The 25,530-nt window shown below is 40.1% G+C and overlaps 1 long non-coding RNA gene across 1 annotated transcript; it reads right to left on the minus strand.

Annotated features, from left to right (window-relative positions):
- Positions 1-1,257: 1,257 nt before the first annotated feature.
- Positions 1,258-23,791, minus strand: LOC131964612 (uncharacterized). Its single transcript, XR_009391382.1, has 3 exons — positions 23,757-23,791; positions 23,048-23,222; positions 1,258-1,343 (listed from the first exon to the last, which is right to left on the minus strand). It is a non-coding gene; the product is annotated as an uncharacterized LOC131964612 (long non-coding RNA).
- Positions 23,792-25,530: the final 1,739 nt, after the last annotated feature.

Genomic DNA, 25,530 nt, shown 5'->3' on the forward strand with positions numbered 1-25,530 from the left:
TTACAGGTGTGTTATTGAGGTGCTATTATAAAGATGCAATGTAGAAAAGTGCAAAGTGCAGAGCAGCATGTAGATGCAATTGTAAACATGTATGATATTGTGCATATAAAGAGAATAGTGCAAACATTGAGTTAAAAACTGTATTGTCTTGATGCTCATTTTCCATCATTGAACACTTCTTTGATAATAGAAAGATTTAGTTCAGGTTGAAAGATTTTGAGAATGAATTAGCATGGCTCACCTTGCCCTTTCAGAGTCATAAATCTGTGCTAAATGTATCTCACATCAGGAGAAGTGCTGTAAGTGCTCTCACTGAACTTTACATCAGGAGCGTCCTCCTTCAGCTGCAGGTGAATCCGTCTGCAGCTGTCACAAAGTCACTTCATTAATTTGTCAAAGAGGGAAAGGAGACATTAAAGAATATCTCAGTCTGATTTGCACATTTCTGCACTTCTATCAGGGCTGCATCTGGGTCTCCGTTTGGAAGCCCTCCTGTGGTTTCTGCTGACAAGCTTTTAGAGAGTGTGACACGTCCAAGCCTTGTCAGCTCAAAGACCCGTCCGGTCTCCGAATCAGTGGAATCATGAGGCTGATCATCATCATCAAGCAGCCACCAGATGGATGCAGCATTTGAAATTCAAAGAACCAAGTCTAAAAATATGTCCTCTCTGCATCAGTGTGGTGAATCTCTGGGGCCTCACAACATCACACAGCATCACACAAGTTTCCTGAGCTGGGCTGAGAGAGGGGGGGTGAAGTTTGTGTTTCTGAAACATGCAGAAAACCAGTTATTGACCGCTCAGATGGTATGACAACAAAAGAAGAGAAACAGCAGCTGTGACATGCTGAAACTTCACAAGTGTTCCCGCAGCCTGGACAACTCTGCTGGGATTTTCTTTACAACTGGAGTAAAATAATTACATATATAGAAATGTTGCAGGAAAGAAAGGACTAACTGCAGCTGCTGGGGGAAACAACATCAGTATGTTTGTTAGAGAAAGGACAGACGTTGGTATCCAACCTGACATCTCTGTTCATTTATATTCCAAAGGTGTTCCAGCCAAAGGAACAAATATCCTTCCTGAGGTCTACACTTTTTCATTTGTCACTGTCATTTTCGTCAGCGTCTCTTCGCCTGCCCACCTCTCTCTCTCTCCCCTATGTGTCCGTCTCGCTTGTTTCCTGCAGCCTGAGTCTGTTTACGCTGTCGTGGCGAGACGTTGACGAAGGTGTGCATCATCTCGACCGCCTGTCACTTCGCTGTTTGTCTGTACGACGCCGGTTTGCATCAGGCTTGTCACCAATCAATGGGCCAATTACAGCGGGCTGACCTGAAGGACTGTCTGAGCACGGAGAGGAGAAAGGAGCAGACGAGTTAACTCCCATCCTACGCTGTCAGGCTGATGAGGCCGCTCACAGGATGTCAGTCACAAACACTTGATTTGACAACAAATGGCTGCATTCACCACTGATGTACATGTACAGTAAACACAATTGACACAGACGGAAAACACTGAAAACATCTGCAGGTAACAAGGTAACAACATACTTACTGAGGCTGGAAGAAAACAGATATTTAACCTTTTACCCGTCTTGCAACATGTGTATCAACTCTGAGATATGTTGTGAAGAGAAGAATGACTGTAATACCCTGTATATATCTTTGGTGATTTATCAGTGGCATGACGGGTTAGCTAACTAACTAACTAACTAACTGACTGACTGACTGACTGACTGACTGACTGACTGACCGGCCGGCCAACTAACTAACTAACTAACTAACTAACTAACTAACTAACTAACTAACTAACTAACTAACTAACTAACTAACCAACCAACCAACCAACCAACCAGCCAGCCAACGAACTAACTGAGTAACCAACCAACCAACCAACCAGCCAACAAACTAACTAAGTAACTATCTAGCCAACCAATCAACCAACCAACCAACCAACCAAGTTACTAACTAGCCAACCAACCACCCAAACAAACAAAGAAACCAACCAGCCAGCCAGCCAGCCAGCCAACCAAACAACCAACCAACTAATTAAATAACTAACTAGCCAACCAACCAATCAACCAACCAACCAACCAACCACTCTGACGAAGGCGAGATGGCCGGAAAAAATGTTTGTAGCATGTTTTAATTCTAGTGTAATTAGATTTAATTTGACTATGTCTGTGCTCTCAAAATAAGATTCAGAAATTGTGATTTGAAAAGTCACAAATTGCAGCGTGTGTGTGTGTGTGCAGCCGGCTGCTGTGACACACTGAGGCTCATTAGAACTGATGCAGGGACGGAGGAGGGATGGAAACTTTTCTAATAAATTGTCCAGGTTTCATCATTTCTTCCCTGTTGTATTCACGGCTATCATTCTTTGCTGTATGCTCTCTGTCTTCTGCTTCCACCCTCTGTCCCAACACTTATCATATTCAAGAAACTAGAAGAATGGAATTGGAGACACATTTATTGTGTTTTTTGTCAGTTATATGGATGTGCAGTCAGTGTTTGATGGTAAATTTAGTTATTTGAAGCAATAAAGTCCTCAGTTCTCCGTCTACCAGAGCTGTGACAGCAGTGCCTACATATACCAGGATGCGTCTGTGCTACTGACCTCCAGCCAAAACACTGTGTGTGCTTCTGAAGGGAATAAATACAAACATGTAGCTCACCTTTTACAAGAAAACCAATATACAATTCACACAGTGTTTCACTAAGAGGCAACTCAACAAAACAGCTTAACAGTGTGAGGTGAAAGCTCACTCACTCATCTTCTGCTGCTCGGCTCGGCTGCTCTCAGTTTATCTCTGGGATCCAGGAGAAGGTCTCCAGCAGGAGGAAAACTTCTCAGTGTTGGTGACAGCATCCAGAAAGGCACTCTGACGATCTGTAACTGCCATCAGAAGTAGTTTTAATAAATAATTTTAGTTAATTTAATAACTTCATGATAATAAATACATTTGTAAAAAATAAGTTAATTAATTTAAGGAAATAAATAAATAGTAAAGTTGATATTTGTAGAATTAATAATAAAAGTTATGGTAATAGTGGAACTATTGTTTCTAGGAGGGTTGTTTTAGTTGACACACGCACATGCAGAAGAGCAAGAGTGACAGAAAATGAGTTTTTTTTTATGTTTTGCAAGTATTTTTCTTGTTTGTTTCCCGATGGTGCAGGGTTTCCATGAAGGTTTATTTTGATCCCCTTGATGCGTCAATGAGGTAAAGTTTTATTTTCTTTGTTGTATAAATTTATTATTACTGTTTAAATTATGATGACGTGATAGGCTCATGCTTGCCATTGTAGTGCATATTTTACTCATTTAAGCTGCAAGTGTTTAATTTATGTATAATGTACGTATTATTGTAATTGTTATGAGAATGTTTTGTATGTATTTGTGCTTTATGTGTTTTAATGTAGTTTTCACAGCTCAATAAAAGCCCGTAAACAGAATCCACGTTGAGCTTATCTTGACATCTCGAGGGGAGTCATACGATCATTACAGCAGAATAATTCCACTTCTGTTCACTTCAGGCAACAATTTAAGCAAATGCAACACCAGAGTGTTTTTGCTCTCTGCAGGTCAGGTTCTGCAGGGTCCCTTAAGCCCTTTACAAACTCCACAAGAACAGAGAAATGTGTTCTTGTTCTCGAGGTGGCAAGTACAAGAAAAATACTTAATACTTCACGAGAAACTTAGGGCCCTCCCACTGCAGCAAATGTCTCATTCAAATTCAAATTCATGACCAATCAAACAATAGTTCTTGGACACCACACAAGAACAAAGTTCTGCCCAGATGATGAGTCAAGAACAGAGAAATCTGTTCTCTCTCCCAGGGCTGCAAGAACAAAATGACACCCTTCTGCTCTTGCAGAGTATATGCCTTAACAATCATGTCCTCTCTGCTGAAGCTGCAGCCTCAGCCTCTCTCTGTCTGAGCTTCATATGCAAGACGACAAAAAAAAAAAAAAAAAAAATTTAGTTCAGTGACAAAGCAACAAAATGCTCAAAGCCACGTAGTTCAACTGCTGGAAGGCTGAAGGATGGAAGTTATGTACTTTAAAAAAAAAAACATTTGTTTATTGATTTTTCAGTGACATAACAAAGTTAAGAGGTGACATTTCGAGAGTCAAAACAGTGTCACGTACAGCAAGTAAAAAATAAGATAAACTGAAATCAGATAAGGAGTAACTAATAATAAAAAAATACAAAAACAAAACAACAACAAATACACAGAACAAAACAAAAACGCAAATTGGTCTCCCACTGCTAAATAAAAGTCCAATATGTCCACTCTTTTGAGCACCACATCACTTGTCATGTTACTTGAAAATATAGTTTGATATTATATTTAAAATGTTAGTTTGTTTCAACTGTTCAGCTTTAATTCTTTTTTGTCTCTGTAACCATAGCAACCAAGAGCTTGTGCATTCTGCGAATCAGGAAGTAGAGGCTGTTATATGCAGTGATCAGCTACAGACTTGTGACCTGTCAGTTGTCAGCTTCGCCTTCCTTTTTCTCCTTTCTTGGCTAAAACAACATTTGTAGGTATTCTTCAGCATGTAACATTGAACCGTTACTATCGCTACCTTACTAAGGTAAGATGTTGATTAGCGTGTGCAAGGTCCAGTTAGCTTATAGCTCATTTGTGTTTATCATATGCTATGCTGTTATATTAGCCAAGTGTGCTATCTACACTCATATTTTGTATGAGGTTTGTTTACTAATACAAGCATTTTACTGTATTGTGTTGCAGTTTCACAAATGTCTCAGGTAAACTTCATGGAGATGACAAAGCTGTATCCTGGAGTTTCTTGGGAGTTTTGAGCTGAGTGGAACATAGTTCATGACATCACCTAAATCACCAGAACTAGATTTTTCCACCTGAAGAACATTGCCCGTCTCCGTCCATCACTCTCCTTCCTCGCCGCACCCCTCCCGTGACCACATAACCCCTCTCCTCCAGAAACTCCACTGGCTACCAGTTCAACAACGCATCCACTTCAAAATCCTGCTGCTCACCCACAAAGCCCTCCATCACCAGGCCCCCTCCTGCCTCACTGACCTCCTCCATCACCACATCCCTTCCTGCAGCCTCTGTTCCTCTGAGGCCAATCTCCTTGCCCCTCCCATCAGGACCAAGCACTGAACCTGGGGCAACAGAGCCTTCTCAATAGCCCCAAAATCATCAGAGACTGTTTAGATCCATCAAACTTAAAAAAAATCCTCACCTGTTTAGAACTGCTTTAATGTGTGACCATTGTTGTTGATTTTATTTGTTTGTTTTATCTTCAACTGCATTTTAACTGTTTAACTGTAAAGCATGTTAGAGATTAATAAAAATTAGCAATGGTCTGCATTATGACCTTTAGTAAAATGCTGCTTAGGGGTGTATCTGGCGGGGCATGGAACACACATTTTATGTGCCAGGCACAGCACACAGAAATAAGGAGTATCAAAAGAAAGGACATACTGATAACGCTTTGCACATCGCCACATTATTTGAGGGCAAGCAGATAAAAAACTGAAGCACTCTTTGTGCTCCAATTCAAGGCCACGGGCCCAGGTGGAGATAGACACTGACGAACACTAGACAAGATACAGAAGTATGCTGTTAGTTTTTTTTCCTTCCAGAGGGCGGTGACTGGAAGTTGAAGCACCAAGAGGCTAGGACTAGCCTGCGTGCCAACGAAATGGGCGGGCCGAGTCTAAACCATGGTGCTGCCCCAACAGTTTTGACCAATCAGATAGTCGCACATTCATATTATAAAACTCTGTGTAAAAGTAAGTTAGGCATCCTTTTCTGGGAGGTGGTTGCAGCTAACTGCTTAGCATCCTGTGATTTCTGAACAGAGAAGGTCCATGTACATCACTCACTCTTTCACTACTGTCTTTAATAAATAGTCAAAAGGATTTTACTCTCATCTGTTCTAAAAAAAAAAAAACGAACTCTAACAAACGCCTTTGTGTACCCTGAAAAGCACTATAAATAAAATGTATTATTATTAAACAGAGATAAATAAAAAAAAACATCCCCAGCATGCTACAAATTCACACACGAAAAACTCACAATTAGTAGACTATCAGGGTGGCTGCTCTGTAATAGCCCTAAAAGTCATTCCCTCAACATGTGCAAAAAATGGACCCTAAATTTTATTAAACTTTGCAAGTGAACCATGTATCCAGCACCTAACTTTCTCCAACTTCACAAACTGAAGGATGACCTTGAACCAAGAGGAGTGAGAAGGCGTCATAGGGGACTTCCACCTCAATAAAATCAAACGTCTAGCCAATAAGGAGACAAAGGCTACAAAGTCAGCTTTATATATAGGAAGCAGCCAAGTAGGAGGTGAAACCCCAAACAAAGCGGTACATGCTGTTGGATCAAATTAAACCTTTGTACGAACAGGAATAGAGTTGAATATCAGTGTCCAAAAATTGAGTAGTGAAGGGCAAGACCAAAACATATGAACATGGGTAGCTGGAGCCTGATGACATCTTATGCACATGGTATCGACATCATTATAGATTTTGGAAAGCCTAACTCGAAAGTTATGTACTTAAGTTGGGTCTTTTAAGCCTTCCACTGATCTTTCCCCTGACATTAAGAAAGTGGTCTTTGTTTTCCAACATTAACAACTTGTTTAAATCAGTGATCATGATGAAGGGTACAAAAAAGGGTAGACTGTAAAAAAAGATAAACGATAGCTACTCAATAAAATTGAGGCAAAAGATTGCATGCAATATTATTAATTAAATCTAACTACATTACAAGTTGAGTTAATAACAACTTAACAGGAAGTGCCTGTCAATTAAAAACGGACTAATTCTATTGTGTTGGATTGATTCAAAATTCTCTTGATTTAGAATTACATACACATAAAGATTATATTTAATGGGGTCAAAATAAGTAGATTCTATCTCAAACATTTTTATATTAAAGTTAATTAAAAAACTGTCTCAAAATCAAGGACACATTTCTATTTAATACATTTGATCAAATATATTAAGTAAAATGAAATTACTACAGAATAATTTATTACAGTGTACAGCGTTTCTCACATGTCATGTTGCGTTTGGATCTCATAAGAAAAGCTCTGCAAAAGTTTTCATAGGAGATCAAATGAATCCCTTGATGACATCATGTATCTGACTCTGTTTCTGACCCATTCACAAACTCAATGCAGCTGTTCACAAAGAGCCTCTCATTTAGAGCTCAGCCCAACTCCACCTGCTGACACCATTAACATCCATCCATTAGTGTGCGCTTGAATTTTCACCTGCATGCAGTTTCATGAAAACAAAGCCTGAATTATTTCAGCATTATCAGCAGCAGCACAGAGTAATGGCTCATTAAAACGCTGCACTGTGTTGTAACAGTGTTCCAATTTTCTTCAAAAAACATGTAATCAGCAAAGTTTATTTCAGGAAGTCTGGCTTCAGGGCAGAGCTTTATTTTATAGTTTATATTGTGTTGTTTTTGTCAGAGGAAACAGAGGAAGGGACAGGACAGACAGTCAGGTGTGCAGCATGTTGGAGCTACTTTTATCAGTTTAATGGTGCTTTGATTTCTCTGTCTGCTCCTGATGACATTTCAATAACTGTGCCATTAGAAGATGAGCTTCAGTTTGTGTCGTGATGGATCGTCTCAGTTAACCCACATCACTGGGCTAATGTGTCTGTCCTGAGGCTCCTGTCCTCCTTTCCTCTGACCCACATCACTGCTCTGACACCAAATTAAAATAAAAGAACATGTAGTCGTGGTGACAGAGCCAAGAATGAAGAAGTTCACTGCAGGAAAAGTGTGATTTAAGACAACACACACTGCAGACTGACTTTATAATGAAGCACACTGCAGAGTGAGAAAATATGCATTAAATTCAGCTGCCAGGCTGATAATCTGGGGCTTTGGAGGATGTATAATGTTGTCAGTTAGTTAGCTGTGGGCTGCAGCTTGAGCCCTGCTCGCATATATATTTGTTTACATTTTGGCAATTTGTCTCCATTAATAGTCAGCTGAATGATCCGAGCAGCTCCTGCTGGTTGCACACATAACTATCACTGGATTACTCTGATCCCCATGCAGGTTCTGCATGGCTGATAACTGAATATATCTAAAATACAGTACAGTGATTTAGTGAGTTAAATGCTAGAACACCTGTTTGAGGGGACAGCAAAACAGCAAAAATGTTGTTCTCGAACAGAAAGCATTTTTGGCCAAACCGTAGCTCCTATCATTGAACCAACTACAATTTGAGCATCCTGAGTTCTTCCTGAACGTCTACATATGTGTTTTGTGAAGAAAAATGAAGAAACTGTATTTTTAGAGCGATCAGAAGAAACTGGTACCTCTGCTTTCCTCCAGAAATGTTCCTTCTTTTTTACCATGGTGGTCTATGAGGCTGTGGGTGCGTGTTGGTGGATCATCTGTGCGTCCTACACCCAAACTATAACTCTGACAGCTTTAGCAGACCAATGTGAGTGAGGAGACCAATTTTCCTACGTTTCTTTGTACAAAATATTTCTGTAGAGTGGTATCTGCGGCCTCGAGCACAGTTTCCAAATTTATTTTTGACACATTTTTCTCTCCCTCTGCACTGATTTTTGGTGTGTTTTTGCCGAATAATTTGAAAACCATTTGCCGAAACCCTTAGAAAAGTCATAGCACACTTGTCATGGCCCAGAAATTTGATACCTTTTTAGTGTAGAAGAAGAATACATTTAAGCCCGATGAATAGTTATAGTGTGCTCTTTCAAGCACACTCAATGAAGTGGGGCACAATGGACAATGGAAGACAGAACAAGCATGGAAAGTAGAAGAAGATAAACAGGATACAGAGGTAAAGGAGATAACATCAGCTGAGCAGAGCAGAGAGAGGGACAGAGGAGGAGGAGGAGGAGGAGGAGGAGCTGTGTTATCAGCAGAGAGCACTGCCCTCTGTGGCCAACATTATGCACAGTCAGCGAAACATGCTGAGAATGAAAACAGCTTTTATTCACAGAAAAGAGTGTTTGAATGAGGAAGGAGGGAAGAGGTAGGGAGGAGAAGAAGGAGGCAGCCACAGGGTGAATCTATAAAAAGAGGCGAGGAGAAGGAGGAAAAGGAGGAGGAGAAGGAAGAAGAGGAGGAGCAGGAGGAGGACAAGAAGGAGGACAAGGAGGAAGAGAAGGAGGAGAATGAGGAGGAGGAGGAGGAGGAGGTGGACAAGGAGGAGGAGAAAGAGCAGGAGAAGGAGGAGGAGAAGAACAGGAGGAGGAGGAGGAATAGGAGGACAGGTAGGGAGGTGAAGAAGGAAGCAGCCACAGGGTGAATCTATAAAAAGAGGCGAGAAGAAGGAGGAGGAGGAAGAAGAGGAGGAGACGAGAGGAGGAGAGAGGAGGAGGACATGAGGAGGAGGAGGAGGGGGAGGAGGAAGAGGATGATAGAGAGGAAGAGGAGGAGGAGGAGAGAGGAGGACAAGGAGGAGGAGGAGGGAGAGAGGAGAGAAAGGAGGAGGAGACGGAAAGCACAATAAAGAAATTAAAGCTGTGGTGTTTACTGACTAGTGATGTACAAGGATGGACAAAAATCTCACACCCGCAGATTTCACACACACACACACACACACACACACACACACACACACACACATACACACACACACACATATGGTGGACAATATGGTTGGGGAGGAAGACAGATGGGCCTGACAGCCAGAGATCAAAGGCTGTGTGTCTGCTGGGATCTTCTGTTTGTTATTGTCAACCAAAAAGGCTTCGCACAGCCTCGGAGTTTAACATCATATTTCACAGAAAAACGAGCGATAAGAACACCCAGCGCCAAAAAGAAGAGAAATATATATTTCAACTGTTACACTTCAAAACAGCTTTAAATAATCATGCAGCAACAGTAGTAGCCAGCAGCAACAAACCCTGCAGCATCCATTTGGTTCATTTGATAACAAAGATGTTTTCTGTCTGCTGGAACACGCTGACAAATACTCCATTACAGACACGAGCGCTGCATTCAGGTCAGAGAAAAGACAGGCAGAGGAGAAGAGCATTATGCAGCAGAATGGCCTCTGTCTGTGTTTTATTAATATATAATGTATTTTCTGGTGATTATTACTGATGCATAACACACAGTGTGTAAGCTTCTGCAGCTACAGATCGATCAAAATGATAAGAGAGACAGAATTTAGTTAAGTAGTGTGGTACGAACGAACAGTCACATGTGGAAACAAAAGTAAACTTTTTATGTAACTTACGTTTTTTCCGCAACTTCCATGTCTCAGGTCGTAAAAGACACGAAATTACCAAAAATACATAAAATTACCAAAATAATACACAAAATAACCACAAAAATATGTAAAATGACCAAAATAGACACAAAATTACGAAAAAAAGACACAAATTAACCAAAAAAAGATGTAACATGACCAAAAAAAAAGACAGGAGGATTATCAAAAAAAGACATACAATTACCAAAAAGACACAAAATAACCAAAAAAGATGTGAAAATACCAAAAAAGATGTGAAAATTACCAAAAAAGACACAAAATGATCGGAAAAACGTGAAATTACCCAAAATTACCAAAAAAAGACACACAGTGACCAAAAAAGATGTAAAATGACCAAAAAAGACCCAAAATTATCAAAAGAATATGTAAAATTACCCAAAAAAAAGACGTAAAATGACCAAAAGACACAACATTATCAAAAGTATATGTAAAATTACCAAAAAAAGACATAAAATTACCAAAAGGACACAAAATTATCAAAAAATATGTAAAATTACCAAAAAGTGCAGCATGTGATTCAAACATCTCTTAATTTTCTGCATCAGGTTTTTACTGAACTATGTCACTTCCAGCAGTCACGTCATCCTCCTCACTACTTCACTTCCAGCATTTACATCATTTATTTCCTCTTTTCTTTGTGATAGGAGTCTTTGGGTGGAGGAGGAGGAGGAGAGAGAGGAGAAGGAGAGGAGGAAGAGAGGAGGAGGAAAAGGAAGAAGAGGAGGAGGAGGAGGAAGGAGAGGAGGAGATGGAGAGGAGGAAGAGGAGGAGGAGATGGAGAGGACAAAAAGAGGAGAGACGTTCTAGTTTGCTGTTAAACTGTTTGTATTGTCCTCAAAAGAGATTCAAATTGGTCAATAGAAGAGCGTAAAGCACATGAGCTAAAGATGCAGATGCAACATTATCTGTTTGAACATAAGACACAGTTACAGCATGTTCAATATACCAGCTACAACCATTCATCTGGTGTCTATACATGCAAGATGCTCTGTAGATTTCATGCATCAGCTGAAGCTGTCAGGTTAATGTAGTGTGCAAAGCGTAGATTATCCCCCCAATGAAATGCAGAGGAGTAAAAATACGAGGTTGTATTAAGTGGTTGAATAAATGTATAAGTGACATTTCACCACTGGCCCTCTTCATGCAAACTGTTTTTATAAACCTGCCTCTTGTTGGAGAGACCTGTGGAAGAGCAGAGAACATTATAATCCTGCCTCACAGCTACTCCTCTGTTTCTCATCAGCTGCCCAACCCACTGTATATAATGCTGTTTGTGCCAGCCACTATAGGAGAACCAAGAAAGACAGCTGTGTGTATGTGTGTGTGTATGTGTGTGTGTGTGTGTGTGTGTTTGTGTGATGGGCTGGCACACCCCTCCTGAGTGCAGCAACTGTTGCTAAGCTACCACAGAAGTCAGAAGATGGTGCAGTGTGTGTGTGTGTGTGTGTGTGTGTGTTTGAGTCTGTACACACTAAAACTCAATACAAATATTTGTGTAAACTAGCAGGTATTCATCCTGATCGCCGCTGAAAGGTGTCCCAGTGTTCTTATTAAAGCTGCAATTTGGAAGACTTGTCCAGATTATTATTTTAGAAACATAAAAATGAGCCGATTTGGAATGATCAACAGAGTGAAGACGTGAGAGTGTTGATGTCAAAGACGTCTGTTGGTTGTGATGCAGAGATTTTTACTGAAACTACCTCCAAAATAAGACCCACAGTTACACCTTACTCTGCCTTTAAGAGACTGTTGCAACAGAGAGTTTAGGCCCTTCCTGTGCAGAGTGATATCTCTGTGAAAAAAGACGTTTAAACTAGAAGGTTTTGTTAATATCTTGATCTAAACTTTCAGCAACATGTGCAATTTGTTTTGTTTTCTATGGATTACTGGTAATGATTCTCTCACTTATCTAACTGGCTGTTATTAACAGTTCATTCCAGTTATTTCTTTAAAACTACTGCACTGGAATGTGTAGCTGTACACTACATACACTTCACCAATCCCAGGTCCTTTAACCAGCAGAGCAAGTTTGGTATGCTGTAGTTGGAAGTTATATCTGGAAAATGTGTTTTTAAGCCCAACCATGTTTTTCCCCTGTGTTACTGGAGCCTAACCCTAACAGCAATCAGCACGTTAATGTGTTGAGTCTCATGTCTCATGTTTGCACCATGTTGAAAACAATGCTCATCATGTGTCATATTTCGTAGGATCTCTTAAAATAATTGTATAAGTGATGCATCGCAATCCAGATGTGGATGATTCTGCATCGCTGCAGCGAAAATATTTTGGCGGTTTTACCCGCGAGCGTCCTCGTGTGAACGGGGCCTAAATAATAATAAGTGAACCCACATTTATCAGACCAGTAGTATTCATTGATGAAAAAGTAATCATGAGTTGTAATTTTTAAAAATCGAGGCTGTAACGCATCGTGATGCATCAGGAAATTGAATGGAATCTTGGACTAGATAATCATAATCAAACTGAATCATGAGACCAGTGAAGATGAACAGCCATATCTTATAAATGATGAACAGATCGTATGAACCCTGGAGCATCCTGGAGCTCACCGTGCTCAGTCCTTGCTGATTCTCCACTGCAGCCCTTTGCTGCATGTCGTCCCCTGTCTGTCTCCAGCTGTCCTGTCCATTAAAGGCAAAATGCACCAAAAAAATATACTTTAAAAAATGAACCATACGAACACGTACATGAGAATTTGTTGCAATCTAGTGCCATCATCAGGTCAGCATTTCATCAGTCCAACACTTTGATTTAAGACTAAAAGCTTTCTGCAGTGAATACGTGTTTTTTTGCCTGGTTTCCTCGACAAAAAGCTGAATGAATAAAAAGAACAAACATGGCAATAAGTTTAACAGCTCATCCATCTTTTTGGACAAACAAACTTTTGAACAAACTTGTAAACACTGTAGCTACAGTCACACTTATAGAGCACCCTGCTGCAGGTACATGTCTCACCCTGATCCTGAGTCAGTCACCTGTGAGCAACGAGCAGACAAAACATTTCCATATCTTTGTGTTTTTGGGAGAAAGCTGGTGACAGCGGTGATAGTTAACAGTGGATCTGAGCCGTGTCCGGCCACCAGCAGACTCAGCCTATTGTTGCATACCAATCCAATCAGCAGCAGTTTGGTCCCATCCATCAAACTCACACTATCAGTCTAGTCATTAGTGATGCTACTGAACCATATTGCAGTTTCTGTTAACCCAAATGAGATGTCTGCAGCGCTGCATGCTGCACCGTCCCCAGCAGCTCTCTCATCTATGCACTCATTTCCTGCTGGAGAACCACACCAGGAGACATGGTGGATATATTAGCAGAGGAGTACTGGGTACTGACACTACTGGATACTGGTAGTACTGCTGGTACTGGTAGTACTGATGGTACTGGTAGTACAGGTATTACTGGGTAGTACTAAGTACTTATACTACTGGGTACTGGTAGTACTGGGTACTGGTAGTACTAGGTATTGGTAGTACTGGGTACATATAGCACTGTGTACAGATAGTACTGGGTACCTATACCACTGGGTACTGATGGTACTGGGTAGAAATATTACTAGTTACTGGTAGTAGCCTACTGGCAGTACTGGTAGTGGGTACTGGTAGTACGAGTACTGGGTACTAGTACTACTGGTGGTGAGTACTGACACTACTGGATACTGGCAGTACCCAATACTACCAGTACCACCAGTACTACCAGTAGTACTGGTGGTACTGGTAGTACTGATGGTACTTGGTACATGTAGTACTGGGTACTTATAGTACTGGGTACTGGCAGTACTGGGTACTTGTAGTTCTGGGTACAGATAGTACTGGGTACTGGTAGTACTGGGTACTGGTGGTACTGGGTATTGGTGGTACTGGTAATACTGGGTACTGGTAGTACTGGGTACTGGCAGTACTGGGTATTGGTAGTTCTGGGTACAGATAGTACTGGGTACTGGTAGTACTAGGTACTGGTAGTACTAGGTACTGGTAGTACTGGGTACTGGTGGTGCTGGTAATACTGGGTACTGGTGGTACTGGTAATACTGGGTACTGGTGGTACTGGTGGTTCTGGGTAGTGTTGGTACTGGTGGTACTGGGTAAGGAGGCAGGAAGTGGGACAAAGATGATAATTTTTTAGCCTTTAATGTCTCTGCAGTATCTTTTATTCTCTCCAGATTTAAATTATAGGTCAATCTTTGTTTTTTTATGCTTCATTTTTCACCCCTACCCCTGAGAGCAAGAGGAAAAAACATAAAGAAAACATGAAAAATAAATAGGGTACAGACACAACAAAAGAAACAACAAAACACAACCACCAATAAAACCATTAATGATAATTATTAATTAATGATAACCAAAAATGATATCACCCATTCTGTCTTATAAATAAATAAATAACAAATGAATATTTATATAAAACATATTTAAATATATTTATACTCTAAACTCTTGGTTTAGAACAAATTGATAAATAAATAAATATATTTATCCACCTTTTTCTCCCACTCGTCCTTCAGCTGAACACAAAGCTTCTCAGGCTCTCTGCCTTATACACTTTATACATTAATGTCCTTTTTTGCTCTTTCTGAAGCTAAAACCACCAGAACACTGAACCCTGTGTGACTTATTGAAATGTCAGGTGGCACTTTGTTTCTTTGTTCCACTCTCTTGGGTGCAACTTCAATTCTCATAAAATCCAAATGGACTTTTTTCCAATTCCCCAAATCATAAAACTGTCTTTGTCTTCTTTTCTAATTCAGCTGATTGAGACGCCGTCGGCTCATAAAGCACAAAACTGAGAGCTGCTCGTTTGCAGCACCTGCGACCCTGACAGCAGCAGCAGCGAGAGTCACAGCTGAGACAAAGACCTTTAACTCTCTGTTCCACAGGAACCACCTGTCCACATGTTCCTCCTTCTGTTGGAACCACTGCAAACATGAACATACGGACACATTCTGGATTTAGACTTATTGAAAAAGCCTTCCAACATGTTGTTCTCATGGAAACAGTCACAGCACAAAATGTTTCTGCAAACAGTCATTGTGACGTAGAAATATGCAGTAGACCTGTGCTCTCGTCCTGTAAAGTTTTGTAGTCCTGTTGTTGTAAGTTATGTCTGGAATAATCATGTTTTTAAGCGTACCCCTGTTATTTTTTACCGTAAAATTGTGGTTTTTGTGCCTAACTTTAACCAAAGTGTTTTCCAGTGTTCATAAAAAAGCAGTTGTCACATATTTACAATGTGTTTGCAGGATGGTTCACTCGATGGTAGCCACGCGCCACAATGACAACCAACCTGATCTCACAAAATTACTTGAACTGACCATGTTTTTTTGTTTTTTTTAACTCTGAATTTTTTTGCCACCAGCACATAAACAATACCAATGTACAGTCAATAGGATCGGTTTTCGTGCTGGGCACACGCATTCCCTGAATCAGCGGAGTGTTCTAAAAATAGCACAAACGTTGTGGTTCGTGGTTGTAAAAAAGGTGCAGGTTCAGTGTATTTATGCCACAAAACCACTACTGACCTGGGTTCAGGGCAGAAAAACAGCATAGAAAGGCTTTATAAAAGTCGTAAAAGTTGTTTTAAAAGTAAATAAATATACCAGAAGTGAAGCAACGCAAGTAACATACAAAAACGTGATTCACAAACCAGGTAAGTTACGTCTACAACGTAAGTCCTTCAAACATGACTAGCAGTCTCCTGGTTCCACTATAAACCAGTGTGGTTTAGGTTCAGATATACACATTTACAGTGGGGGAATGTAACTAAGTACATTAATCAAGTACTGTACTTAAGTACAATTTTGAGGTACTTTACTTGAGTGTTTCCATTACTGCAGCTTTATACTTCTTCTCTGCTACATTTTAGAGTCAAATATTGAACTTTTTACTCCACTACATTTAGCTGACAGCTTTAGTTACTTTTCAGGTCAAGATTTAACATCAAAAACATGATACATTTAAAGTGATTATAAATGTTTTATAAATTAGACCACAAAAGTGTATTAAGTCATCAAAAATAGCCATATCAGACAACATTACATGCTGCTTACATCAATGCATCAATGATAAAAATCTAATCATATATTTAGAATATATGAAACAATATGAGTGGGTCCATTCTACTTTAACTTTCTGTAAATTTTGATGCTGATACTTTTTAAGTTTTGAATGCAGTACTTCTACTGTAATGGAGTAAGTAAAGAATCTGAATACTTTGTCCAACACTGTACGTTTGTTATGACTTGGTTTCACTTTTGGTAACAGTTTGTTTGTTTGATCTTTCTTTCCAACCCAACTTCCTCCATACGTGGACTTTGTCATTCTTGATACGATGTTACTTCTTTCTTGGAGGAAGCTTCATCTCCTGCTCGTCTAAAAGTGATGCTGAAAGGTCGACCTGTGCATCTGTATGTGACAAACTAGGAGCCGAAGGTTCAGGATCTATGATTGAGATTAATAAAATAAAAGCATGCAGACAAAAGTCAGCCCTGGTAGCCAGTCTCCTGATTTGTATGAATCTTCTATTTTGTTTGACCTTTGCAAAGGAACAGGAAGGGACATTTCAAGGACAGACAAATACCAGGTTAGCATCAGCATGCAGGTTTGAGTGGAAATCGCCAAAGTGTGATATATATTCAGGTATGGAAGCATGGAAGCACTTTCCAGAGACAATTCATCCACACACACATTCTGTTTGAATATATTTACTGTATGATGTATGCTGCTGTCTGTCACTTCTCTCAAAAGAGAAACTACAGAAGGTTCATCTGTCGGCAAGGCTGACATAATGTCTCCATCTGATAGTACACTACATCACTTATAGTACACACACACACACACACACACACACACACACACACACACACACACACACACACACACACACACACACAAACAGGAAACATACTCCTCCATCTGTTTGCTTGAGGTTTCTGCAGGAAATGTAACATTAACTGTTAATCCTTTCTGACAGAATTCCTCCTTTGTTCTGCTCAGATCTCATCACACTTTAACTGAATCCACAAGCTTTACTAAACACACCAGCAGAGGGTGGAGGGACTCCTGCGCTCCACCTGTAGCTACGCCAACATTTAAATACCCAACTAAGTGATTTTAAAAATGGAAAGAACAGAACACCTGGATACAGCTTAAGGCTGCGTCAGCCGTGACTATTAATCTGCTTCTACACCACATGAGGGAGCGTGTGTGTGTGTGTGTGTGTGTGTGTGTGTGTGTGGACAGGACGTGTTGATGAACAGGTGCAGGAGAACACAAATGTTAAATAAGCCAATGATGTGTGACTACAAGCAGCATGTCTCATCTGTCTGTGATGTCCTCAGGGGATTTATATCTACACAGAGACACATTAAAAAAAACAAACGCTGATGACATAAAGTGTGCCATGAAATTTACACTTTATTATTAATCCTACTGCTCGGCAAGCCCCGCCCTGCTGAGTATTCAGGAGCCCATCGTCTCTCCAGGAACCAGAACCTGATCTCTTCCGGTCTCCTGACCAATGAGCTCCTAACCATCATTGTAATCAGGGTGTGTCTCACTAATAAGAGAAGACAAATAAAAGATGTCTCCTGTTGGTTTGAACCATCAATCGACACCAAGACTGTCGCCATCAGAGACCATATCTGGATTGTGGAGGAGCGGGCACGGGTGTTTTTTAATGTAATTTTTGTCTTTTTTTGTGGTTATTTTGATTCTTTTTTAAGTGTTGTGTCTCTTTTGGTAATTGTGTGTCTTTTGTTGCCCTTTGTGACTTTTTTTTGTCATTTTTTGTCTTTTTTGGGTAATTTTGTTTATTTTTTCATTTCAGTCATTTATTATGTCTTTTGTTACTCTTTCATGATTTTTGGGGTAATTTTTTGTCTTTTTTTGGTCATTTTTATTAATTTTTGGTCATATATTTTATTTTTTGGGTAATTTAGTGTCTTTTTCTTGATAATTGTTGAAATAATTTTTTTTATTTATTGTCCCGTTTGGTCATTATGTGTCTTATGTGGCTCTTATATGACTTTTTTGGTAATTTTGTGTCTTTTTCTTAGTACTGTATTTATTTGGTCATTTGTTGTCTTTTTTTTTGTAATGTTGTGTCTCTTTTGTAATTGTGTGTCTTTTGTTGCTTTTTATGACTATTTAGTCTTTTTTGGGGTATTTTATTTGTCTTTTTTGGTCATTTTTACATTTTCTTTTTTGTCATTATGTGTCTTTTTTTGGTATTTCTTTGTCTTTTACTGAAGGGGGTGAATAGCGACTCCTTTAAGAGTCTTTTATTCCAAACGAACGCTGAACAACATTTTTAAATAAACTGATGAAGTGAAAGGATCAAAGCTGTGTTCATATGTTGCCGTGGATACCCATTGTTCTGCTTCTCATCATCTGTTTTCTTATGAATGGGACAATTATTTAAACACTAACATCAGATTGTCTTGAAGAAGACTTGAAACTAGAGATTGAGACCAGAATGTTTTCTGAACTCATAAATCGGGTGAGAAGTTGTCTCAGTTTGTGTTGAGATAGAGAGGACCGGAGGGCTTTTGTAACCACCATTGGCGACCCGGCACTTTTGGGTTTGCTTCAAATCTTTCTAAAAACCTGGGCAGGTCTGTTATTGTTTGTACAAATGTTTTGGCCTATTTATGTTTGCACAACATGAAAAATGTTGGCAGGAAACTTCTCCTTAAACTGAATCGTTTGGTGCAAAGACGACAGGAAATGTTTGATGGTTAAGCAGCTTGTTGCAGCTCAGGTCAACAGAAACATCATTCCCCCGTAAAACCCACAGAAAGGCTCTTTTATAGTGTAACAATTAAGTTGTTTTGTAGTAGGTTCATGTGCTGGGAGCCAAACAGCTGTTTGCAGCTGCATTTTTCATGATCAAAAGAATCGGAAGCAACCTTTGTGTAAGGCACAGATGGAAGATGTTTTAAGGAGAGAGCTCTTAATGAGTCGTTCATTCAGTAGAAATCAGCTATCTGTCATTATTAGAAAACTAAATATCCATGCACCATGTTAACTAAGTATTTATTTAGATATTGTATTTAGATTTTCATTAAAAAACTGTTTTAAAGAGCCAATGTTGTCTCCTGTCTTTATGTCCTCTAAGAGAAGATGAGATGAAGGAGACACGGTTCTTGTGGAACATGCTCTTAATCTGAAGGAGCAGAGTGAAGAGAGACAGAAGCTATCAATCATCTAACCTCGTTTCATTTGTTTATGGTAATTATAGCGAGGTATCACTGAGTCTGACAGTGATGAATTAATGATTTAAAAAAATGCAACATTTAGAATATTAAGATTAATTTCATATCAATTAAGTTTTGCTAGTTGTGTTTTTGGGGTCAAAAGGAAACAATTTACAGCAGGACATGTGACACACACACACAAACACATACACACACACTCTCTCACACACTACACACACGCACAGACACATACTCACTCACACTGTCGCATACACACACACACACACACACACACACACACACACAGACACACCACCTCAAACACAGACAGACACACCACCTCAAACACACACACACACACACACACACACACACACACACACACACACAAACACACACACAAACGCACAACCAGAACTACACACTACACACACTACAAACACACACACAAGCACACACTCACTCACACACACATGCAGGCGAACGCTGCCTCAGTGTCGCAGCTTTGGTAAATTACAAAGGTAACACTACACACACACAGGCACAGGCACACACGCACAAACGCACAAACGCACGCACACACGCACGCACGCACACACACACACACACACACACACACACAGCCTCTCAGAGCTTTAGCATGTCTATAATTGAGTCACACACCTGTAGCTGTCAGCAGCAGATATTAGTGTGTCACAGCTCCAGCCTCATTTCACAAGTTCATGATTTAAATCTTGAGACATTACAGTTATAGCCCTATAACAGAAACTGATTTTATGCCTTTTGTCTGAGCTTTTACTTTCAGCACATTCTGTCTGGACTCAGTTCTGTCCCGTCAGCAGGAATCTGTCAGAAAGTTCCAAGTTCCTGAAAGAGGAGGATCATTTCCTAATTGGATGTAGAAACTAGAGAGTTGTTGTGAGCTTGTAAATGAAGCCTGTAAAATATCAGAATATGAAATAGTTTAATGTACATAATGCATACGATGAGTCTCTGCAGAAATGTTAAAATCAATACCATCTGCCCTTGGGCGGATATTTGAGATGCTGCTTATTGATATTTGAAGTTTGTTGTATAATAAACAGACAGATGATGAAGACGGAGAAGCAGCATGACGGCCACGCTCATGTGATGGTCATGTGTGTGTGTGTGTGTGTGTGTGTGCCTGGTATTGACATGACTAATGTGTGTATATAGACAGTAGTGTGTGTCTCAGCAGCACCATTACAATCATGAAAGGCAATAAGAGTGACGAGGAAACCTAAACACATTTTTATGACGCTCGTCCGTCTTCATAAAGCACTCAGCGACAGCTTATACAGCCGTAAAAGAAGAGAGGCAGCAAAGTAAATGACAATCGAGAAGCTTTTAAAGGTTTATGAAATGAAAATGGACTCCCCGCCACGACGCCGTGCAATATCTCTCATTAAACAGTGTGTGTGTTTGCAGGCGATCATTTAATGGCTGCTGTGATTCACCCATTAAGCGTATGGATCTGTGCTGCTGCTGCTTCACACACCCACACACACTCTCGCCATGTGGTGGCTCATGTGTGTGTGCCAGTTTTTTAAAATAAAAGCAGAAAGGTTTTCGAACAGGTATGACAAATGTAGCGTGTGTGTGGGAGGAAATAATCTGCTTATTGAACCTCTGAGATCAGCGACAGTGTGTTGATGTGTGTGTGTGTGTGTGTGTGTGTGTATGTGTGTGTGTGTGTGTGTGTGTGTGGGTGAACACACAATACGGGTGTTGGGGTGTACGGTGGGGGTTTGTTTGTGTTAATGAAAGTGTTTGCATGAACGACGGAGGCGGAGCTCAAACATGTCTTCAAACATTTGTGGGTAGAAGTCACACTGAGCGAGTATTTATAGAGATCATTATTCCCTCTGCTGACAGGATCAGCTCTGTGAGAAAGAAAAAATAAATTTATTATGAGTCACGAGTCACTTCAAGTCTTTGCACTCGAGTCCAAAGTCCTAAACTTTGAGTTTTCAGTCCTAGAAATGTCACAATCAGCTTAGAATACATTTTATAAAACCGATGCCTCGAATCAAGAAATCTGATTGGTTGTTAGCAGTTGTATAAATCCCGTATACCACGGCTATGACGTCCAATTCCTTGTCACTATTCTATAGCACTCCACTGTAATCTTTTCATACGAGGTGCTTGGGACTTCCTGCCGTTACTAAGCAACCAAAACAGCTTTAATCCGGCCTAAATATGGACTAAATAGATGAAGAGAGACCCTCCGAAAATCTATATCCTTTCAGTCTTTGTTTGTGTATCAGTGAATGTTCTTAAGAGAGATCTCCTGTCAGTGTCTCGGCCGTCAGCCAGTTCAGCACCTTGGACATCAGCGAGCAGCCCCAACTCGCCATCGCACCTCACATGATCACATGTGACAGATTGTGGTGGACACTGGACATAATTCACCATACTGTGTAATTTACTCAGTTATTTTTGCTGAGACTCTTTAAGGGAGTGCACCTTAATTGTTTATATTTTGGGTGTTCACACGTGTCTGGTTGGTTGGAAATGAATGGATGAAGGACACACCGCTGCTGTCGAAGTGAGGCATCGGCTCTGAAACTTCATTAATCACAATTTCCACACTGGTGACTGACGTTTTTCTACTGGATTATCCCTGAGACACCAGGAACGGCAATGGAGGCTAACACTGTTTCTCTGTAGCTCCTGGAGTTCTGGGAATCATCTGTTTCTGTACACCACCAAGTACTACTACGCAGTGTCAACCCTCAAACATCACTGATTGATTGATAACACAGTCAATCAGGTTCTGAGGTTGGACTGACTGCGGCAACAAGAGAGAACGTTTTATAGAAACTGCCAGCAAGAGGGCTTATTTCTTTGTAAGAACAATGCTTTATGGATGATTTTTGTTAATAGACACTGTTAAAATTGGAATATGTCCATCACTTTAATATTGCCATAGTTGGTAACCGTTGTACTCTGTTTCACGTCAGCCCGAAGCACGCCCCTTAGCCGTTGTTTAATCCTAACAGTCCACGACCTGAAGAGAGCTATTGCTTAATAGATCAACAAAAAATCAGGAATGCTTTATAAAAGGTCCAACAAACGGAGGACTTTCACCAGGAGGAGTTACCAAAAGTTACCAAAAGAAACATACATTTACCAAAAAGGACACAAAATAACCAAAAAAAGTAACCAGAAACTGTTTTGCCCTAACATTAGAGAAGTGCTGACAGAGCACAAATTCAACTAAACTGCAGCTTTTCTGTTCCAGCAGTGAACCTTACCATGTCCTGCAGCCGCTAGGGAGCTGTGGTAAAGACTCTCATAGGAGTCTATGGGAGCTGTGGTAGAGAGTTTCATTATTTGTATGCAGATTGATGAGATCAGGTTGATTTTGTGCTATAATTTGCATTTGCATGATGATTTCCTTGTTCCTTGTGTGGGTTAAAATGCATCCATCTGGCTTTACAGCATTTTGCTCTTCCCACATTGATTTTCTTTCATGGAACAGAAATTAAACATAAAAAGGGAGCAGAATTAATAAATGTTCAGACATTACCTGATGAGCTTTAGAGGTGCTGGTTGGTTGATTTTGTTCCTGTTGGACCGAGCCAGACTTGCTGTTCTGTAGGTGAAGCTGAGCTTACTGGCTGCATATTTAACGAGAGTCTATGTAATGTCCTCATCACGCTCTCTAGCTGTTCTTTAACTTCTCTGCAGCATTAGATTGTCCACTAGATGAGAAAAAAAAGAAAGAAGAGCAGATTTGGCAAAGTGAGTGTGTGTGCTCTCCGTTTATTGGAGGCAGGGTTGGATGCTCTCTTGTAATCCTTTATTGGGATTTAATGGACCACTTTAAATGTTTCTAAATGTTTCTGCTGTATTCTCTTTACAGGTTATTTCATAAGCAGGCTTTTCTGCTCCGCTCTCTTGTGACACTTAAATTTACATTTACATTTGCATTTCAGACATTTAGCCAGAGCTTTTATGCTGTTTAACTTCTCTCGCAGACATTTAGCACAAGCTGTTATGAACCCCAGCTGGAAATAAGCACAGTGGGCGAATAAAAACTACATTTTGGATCGCCTGGTTTGCAGCAAATGAATAGACGGTCAGGGGAATGCACAGCAGCACAGGGAACACAGTAATGCAAGGAAAACATTAACAGGAAATAAATTACAGTTGAAGGGTTTGTAAAGAGGTTTTGTTTAGCTGTTGAAGTGGAGGGGGTGAAGAAGATGGAGTGGAGAGAGAGGTGATGTAAATACCTTCTTGAAATCACGAGAGCTGGTTAGAGCAATTAAACTGTGTGTGAAGGCTGATGGATAACCTTCCTCCTCTGTCTCATTCCTCTCTGGCTCAGCACTCACATATTTGTAGTGGGATGTTTACTTCCCACAATTTCAGCCAAGCTAGCAATTTAGCTGCAGAGCTGGCAGGTCGGGCTGTTGGTCCACTTCGGTCCAGACTGAAACACATCAACAGCTATTCAGAGGATTGAAAGGATGAATCACACTGACTTTTCCTCTTGCAGCAGCATGAATGGGGCTTATTTTTTGGGGTTAAACATATCAACAGTTGTTGGACACGGTGTGATTAAATGTGGTTAGGACATTTATGTCCCTGTTCATCTTAAAGTAGGAGACTGTCCTCCCCTTAAAAAAGCCCAACAGGTTGTTTCTGCCAGCAGCGTCAGTGTCAGTTAGGGTGAGAGGGAAGGGAGGTGGAGGGGTCAAACAACCAGGACTTTCACCAGGAGACAGAAAGAAGACATGGCCAAAAAAGGGCATAAAATGACAAAGAAAGACACAAAATTAACCCCAAAAAAGGCACAAGATGACCAAAACATGTAAAGATGACAAAAAAAGACACAACATAACCAAAAAAGAAAAACAAAAAAACAAAAAGGCACAAAATTATGAAAAAACATGTAAAGATGACCCAAAAAGATACAAACTGACCAAAAAAGACATAAAATCACCCTAAAAGACACACAATTAACATAAAAGAGACAGAATTACCCCCAAAACATGTAAAATTACAAAAAACACTTAATTACTAAAGATCATGAAAAACTAGCCTGGGTATACCCATACTGCCTTGCACGCTCCAGTTTCATTTCGAACCTCCAGGCAGTCTGGCAACCAGAGAGGTTTCTTAGCTCTGTTTTAGGGATCCAATCATAGAACGGGGAGGGCCGCTACTAGCGTCGCTACTAGCGTCGCTACCGTAACGCCGGTGATCTCGCTACGAGCCGGGGTACAACGGAGCCGCCGAGAGACCCGCAGCAGCTTGTTTATTGCCCATAAAATCAGTGGATGTGTGTGGCTGATTGACATGAGGGGGAATAAGACGTGAAAATAAATAATCTTGCAGAAATCGATAACTGGAGAAGCAAAGCAGCAAGCAACACTCTCACAGACACACACACAACAAACATCCATTTCTGTCGCTCTACATACGTCATCTGGTATAACTGATACGATTGGCTAAGAGCTACCTACAGACGCTTTTGATAGACATTCATAGTGCCCAATAAACGGCTCCGGAGGATCGTAAACCACGCCTCCTCTACGGAGAAATGAACGGCTGGTTTCCAGACTAATTTGTGATTAGTCTGGTGTTAGCCAGGCTAATGAAAGACCACAAAAAACATGTAAAATGACAAAAAAAAACAAGACAAGACAACAAGACATACAATGAACAAAAAATACATAAAATTACAAAAAAAAGAAATAAAATGACCAAAAAAAAAAAATCACCACCTTAACATTAAAAATTACCCCAAAAAAGTTATAAAAGACCAAAAAAGTCACAAAATTACCACAAAAACACATGAGAAATGACAAAAAATGATAAAATGACAAAAAAGAAACAATATTACCAAAAAAAGACACACAATTACCAAAAAAGACACGTTACCAAAAAGATACAAAATTACCAAAAGAAAGACACAAAATTACCAAAAAAGTCACAATTCTACTCCAAAAAAATATGGAATTACCAAAAACTCACAAAATTACCAAAAAAACCCACAAAATT

This window comes from Centropristis striata, chromosome 3 (assembly GCF_030273125.1).
Source record: "Centropristis striata isolate RG_2023a ecotype Rhode Island chromosome 3, C.striata_1.0, whole genome shotgun sequence".
Lineage (NCBI taxonomy): Eukaryota > Metazoa > Chordata > Actinopteri > Perciformes > Serranidae > Centropristis > Centropristis striata.